Source organism: Marmota marmota, unplaced genomic scaffold (genome assembly GCF_001458135.2).
Source record: "Marmota marmota marmota unplaced genomic scaffold, marMar, whole genome shotgun sequence".
Lineage (NCBI taxonomy): Eukaryota > Metazoa > Chordata > Mammalia > Rodentia > Sciuridae > Marmota > Marmota marmota.
Window position 1 is genome coordinate 5,850,642 of NW_026000243.1, and position 6,000 is coordinate 5,856,641.

Consider the following 6,000-nt stretch of genomic DNA (forward strand, 5'->3'; position numbering starts at 1 on the left):
TTTTCCTTCTTCTTTTCTTTCTTTTTTTTAAATTTTTTTTTTTGTACTTGGGATTGAACCCCAGGGTGCTCTACCACTGAGCTACATTTCCAATCCTTTTTATTTTTACTTTTGAGACAGGGTCTCACTAAGTTGCAGAGGCTGGCCTTGAACTTTGGATCCTTCAGCCTCAGCCTCCTAAATTTCTGGGATTACAGGCATGCACCACCACCCCTTGCTCATATCACTTTCTATCACTATGTGCCATGCTAAAATCCAACATAACCAAGGACTAGGAAGTTCTGGTTTTAGTTCTGAGTCCTCATGCATGCACAATGGAGGTCATACCATGTCCTCCCCAGCTGCCACATTAGCATAGAGTCAACCCGAAAGGGACCACATGGGTTGTGCATTGGAGGTTCTGGGTGGCTGGGATGTTCTTAGAAGACTGTAGAAGACAAATGAGTCCTAATTTAGGACTGGGTAATAGGATGCTGGTCCATCACACCTACCTTCGGGCAAGAGAATCTCAACAGGAAACTTTGCTCTTTAAATGAGTCCTGAAATTGCTTCTAGGACAATCATCATAGTAACCTCCCCTTGTCTGACCCTTTTCACAGTATGTCCATGTTATTATGTGTCCATGGTATTAGGTGGCTTAAAGCAAGAAAAAAGAGCTGAAGAGAGGGACAAGGGCTGACCTGATGCCGTGGCACTCAGTCAGGGTAATATTCTTGCCCCTGTTACCTCTGCCACCCTGGTGTCTATATCACTCAGAACAGAAGTGATATAGGGACCATCCCAGCCTGTACCCACACCCCAGCCTCACCTCTCCTTCCCTGGGCTCAGTAAGTAGAAGGCATGAATACCCATCCCAGTGTCCTCTCTGACCTTGTGCTGTAGATCCTTAGTAGAAGCAGAAGATCCTCTGTGAGGCTCTCTCTCTCTCTCACCAACATCTTTAAGACTTGGTTTCTTCCTTTAAAAGGGGCACTAGAGACAAATAACTTCCATGTTTCCGAGGAAGGTGATTCTCTGGAAATAGATGCCCAATGAGTATTTTATGATATTACTAAAAAGGGAGGCTGGGTGGTCTCTTTCTAGAGGGTCTAGGTGTCCCTCTAGATACCATCAGAACCCTCATGTCATTCTCCAACCCCACAGCAGGTGTGTTCACTTCAGACATAGGTAGTGCATCTTACTCTAGTGAATGACAATGTGCCCTCACTCAATCTAATCTCCTTTTGACAGACTGTCTATGGGAAGCTTGGGAAGCTAAGGTTGTGTGGGGTAGGAGAGTGCCATGGTTTGGATCTGGAATGTCCCCCAAGAGATCATATATTGAAAGCATGGTCCCCAATGCAGTAGAAGAGGTGGGGCTTTTAGGAAATGATGGAATCATGGGACCTCTGACCTCATCAGTGGATTAATCCACTTAATGGATTAATCTATTGATGACTGAATGAACTACTGGGACGTAGTTCCTAGTTGGACGATGTAGGTCATTGGACACATGCCCTGGAAGGATTCATCTTTTCCCCAACCCTTTTCCCTCTTTTTCCCTCTGCTTCCTGGATGTCATGAGCAGCTTTCCTTTGTAACACCCACCATGATGTTTTGCCTCACCTCAAAGGCCCAGAGCAACAGCCCACTGACAGTGGACTGAGACCTCTGAAACTGGGAGCCCCCAATAATCTTTTTCTTATCTAAGTTATTCTTTTCATGTTTTGTTGGTCTCAGTGATGAAAAGCCAAAGTAGAGTATCTGAACCCCTTCCAGGAAAAGCCTCCCTTTTTGTGTCCTGGTACAAAGAGCAAACTGATGCATCTGAAGGAAAAATAAAATAAAATAAAGAAAGGCCCAGGATCTGCTGTGAATCAGGCACTTTCCAGGAAAGGGCAAGCCTCCACTCAGCAGACTTCAACATTCCAGTCAGTCTAACACCACCTTCCTCCTTGCTCAACAGCCAAGACCAATAACTACTCATTCATCTACGATTCACACACTTGATGGATTCCAGGTACACCCAGCAATGTTTCAATCATGATTTGACTTCCCATTGAGCTCCTCCCCTGCAGGGGGAGATGTGCACAGAAAGCAATCGTGAGTATTTTAGCTCTGGCACAATAAGGGTGCTCACTATGCATTAATTAATGAATTTGCATTTTCATCTAGACACCAGGAAGCTAGACTGTAATTGGTGGAGGTGGGCATTCTTAGGAGATGGCTGCACTGGAAATCAGGTGTCTGAACTTGCAAGGAGACCTTAGTAAATACTCTAAGTTAAGTCATCTTTTGGGGCAAACAGCCAACTTGACCCCTATGGAGACACCTGGTCATCAATCATCATTAACTGTGTCACCACTCTAGATGAGCTAATATAACTATTTATTTGTCTACTACTGCATGGTGTAAGCATCCTTGTGGGGGCAGGGTGTGAACTTATTCATCACTGCAGGTCCAGAATCTACGCAAAAGCCTACTACATAATAAGGGGTCAACAAATGTTTGTAGGATGGACAATTTAAAAATGAATAAATGGCTTCAGTGTAAAAATGGTAAATAAAAGAAATGCTTCTACTTTCACTCTCATCTGAAATTCCAATAAAATGGCAGCTGTAAAAATGCATTAACCTTCAAGGATTAAAAAGGTCTGGAGAGCTGACAATGACATTTTTAAAAACATATAACATTCTACTTTCCATCACTATAACACATGCCTGAGATAATAAACTTATAAAGATAAAAGGTTTATTTTGGCTAACAGTTTTGGAGGTTCCAGTCCATGATAAATTTGCCCTGTGGTTTTGGAGCCTGGGATGAGGCAGTACATCATGGTAAAGGCACATGACAGGGTAAAGCCATCTGCCTCATGGCCAGGAAGCAAAAGAGAGGAGGAGAAAGCAGGGTGAGGTCCCATAGTCCCCTTCAAGGGCATACCCCCAAGACATGAAGACCTCCTGCTAGACCCCATCTCTTAAAACTTGCACCAACTCCCAGAAGCATCAAGCTGGGGATGAACCCTTTAACACATGGGTCTTTGGAGACATTCCAGATCCAACTATATCATTCAGAAAAAAAAAAAGTACCACTGACCCTTCAGAATCCCCAAAGATACAGATGTCTATGGCACTGTCTACCTGTTGAAGAGGGAGGAGATCAAAAGAGCTGTACCTGAGGAATCCAACATCAAGAGGTCCAGCATCAAGCAGGTCCAGCATCAAGAGGTCCTGTGATGAGCTGGCTCGTCAGAGCATCCTCCAGGGAGCCTGACAGGTGTCAGGTCCCTTCTACAGGCCCAGAGCTTCCTCTCACTAAGTTACTAGATAACTGAGGAAAATCAGAACAAAAACAAACTGACACAAAAAAACCATCTTGGGGGAAACAGAAACTGTTCAAGGAAGAAAAAAAACTTCAAATAGAAGGTATCCTACTTTTTTAAAAAAAGAACTTCCTGACAATAAAAAATGGAAAGTTCTTGGAAGTTAAAATATGATGGCAAAAACAAAAATCTCAAAGGAAAGTGTTGGAAGAGAGAGTTGAGACATGGAGCAAAAATACAAAGAGATGAAAGTAGAAGCTAAAGGATAAGAAAAATGAGAGTTTTCTGTGTAGCTCAGCTATGAATAGAATTTTATGGACATTGATAATATTCAAATTGAGTATTCAACCAAAATTGTGAAATAATTCCAGTGCAGAAGGAGAAGGGCGAAGGGCACAGGTGTGTGGTCAGGACAACCAGGGAGAAAAGAGAGCTAAGCTTCCACCTTCAATAATGAAAAAGAAATAGGCCTTAAAATGGAAGTACGTAGAATTACTGTGTGTTGTTTAGAGATATACAGCAAAACCTGAGGGAACCAGTGGCCAAAAGAAAGAGGTGGTTTCTGGAGACCGGGAGACTGAGGAAGAGGCCTGACTCTTTTCATTTCAAACTACTTATAACAACGTGATGCTTCAAATACATGCACGCATTACTTTAATAAAACCAAAGAACACGAAAGAATGGAAAATATAGACTTTCTACCTAGTGTAGAATTTTTTCCAACCACGAGATGGCGCAAACGGCCCCTTGTGGAAACACCACCAGAAACGGACCCGTGTTTCCTAATCAGCATTTCCATGGAGGTTTCACCAAACAGAATTGAGATTCTTATCAATAGAGTTATGAAGGAATTTTATTTTCTTTCCCAATAGCATCTCCCTTTGCTGAATTGAAAGAAAAATATTCATCCTTAGAAGTGCAGTAAGTAAAAGAAAGCTCAACGCAGTTGGACGGTAACTGGAATCTTGGCGCTGTGGAGGCTCCGCCCCTTCGGAGCACCTTTGTGGATTCAATTAAAATCAAATGTTCAGCCAATTATGAAAAAATATCTCTCTGGCACATGCGCTGGGCTCATGAATGAAAGGAAATCCAGAAAGAGAAAGCTTGGTTTAGGAAAGGCGAAGCTACCATTGGTGTTTCAGTCCAAATTCAATGAATTTCAATGAAAAATGCACTTGGATCCTGAAGTGACAAGGGGAAGGTTTATCCACTGGAAGAAGCCCAGAACCGAATATCAGCTGCTTTTCCAGACAGCACGTTTATTTTTATTTTAAAATGAATATGAGATATATTTAACACATTCTAGGAAGTAAGTTATGACAACTTGCCAACATGATAAAAGGTGGAGTCCTCACCACCCCTCCTTGGCCCATTTTTCCTTGATTTTTTTTGGATCTATGGCTTCATAATCTGGCCCCCTGCTGTACTGAGTACAAGGTTTCATGAGCTAAATATTGCAAAATAAATCTATTATTAATGAATGAATCTGGTACACTGACTGTTGATGTCCATTCCACATGTTGTTGCCACCCTGGCTGAGGGATCCTCTGGCCATATTGACCACTTATTTCTCTATCTCCCATTCCACGTCCTCCTCCTTCTCCGTTGTGCAGGACATGAGCATGACCCCCAGTATCTTCTTACCCCTTTCCTCTCCACCCTTCTCCAGGTATCTAAACTATTCTCAAAGTTTCTGTCTTCTCTCTGTACAGATGATATCCCAAAGTCTACCTCTCTGTCCCCAGCTCCCTCAACTCCATCCCTGACTCCTCTCATACAATTCACTAAGGGCCTCACCCAGCCTTCAGCTAGTATGCTACCCATCTAAAACTAAACTCTGCAGCTCCCCTTTCCACCACCTACACCTCCTGGCTTTCTGATTCTTGTCATGAGAATACATGCATTCTGGACACATCTGCTAACCAAAAAGCAGGATGCCAGACACTGGTGCCGCAGTCTGGCTGGGCACAAATCACGAGCCACTGAAGCAGGAACAAACTTTATTTTTAAACTGCAGGAAAACACTTCACACAGCTCCCAGGGAATCCTCCCAAACGCCAGGAGGCTTGTCCAGGAACCCCCAGCCGGAAATATCTCTCCCGGAAATCCCTCCTCCTGCACTTCCCCAACCAATAGGAACTCTCGGGGAATCCCCGGAAATCCCCACGAGAACTCCAAAATAGTGCGAGAACTCAAAAGTTGTGGCAGAGGCGGATAGTAATGCCTCGCCTGTCAATCAATACTGTTGGCAAAATGCCAGGGGCCAGGGCTGGGGATGTGGCTCAAGTGGTAGCGCGCTCGCCTGGCATGCGTGCGGCCTGGGTTTGATCCTCAGCACCACATACAAAACAAACATGTTGTATCCGCCGATAACTAAAAAATAAATATTAAAATTCTCTCTCTCTCTCTCTCTCTCTCTCTCTCTCTCTCTATCTCTCTCTCTTCACTCTCTCTTTAAAAAAAAAAAAAATGCCAGGGGCCATACAGACTCAGCCGTGGCTCTCAGCATCTCCCCCTTTTTCTTTAATTAAACAACAAGCAATGTGGCTTAGGGACCGTGCCTGTTAGGCAGTCCAATTCAACATATGGTCCTTACACATCATCGGATGAACTGACCTCTAGGCGTCAGCCTCCTGTCTTAGGTTGGTACCACTGCAATTGGATCATACCCGTCACTGACTACCGGTCCAGCATACAGC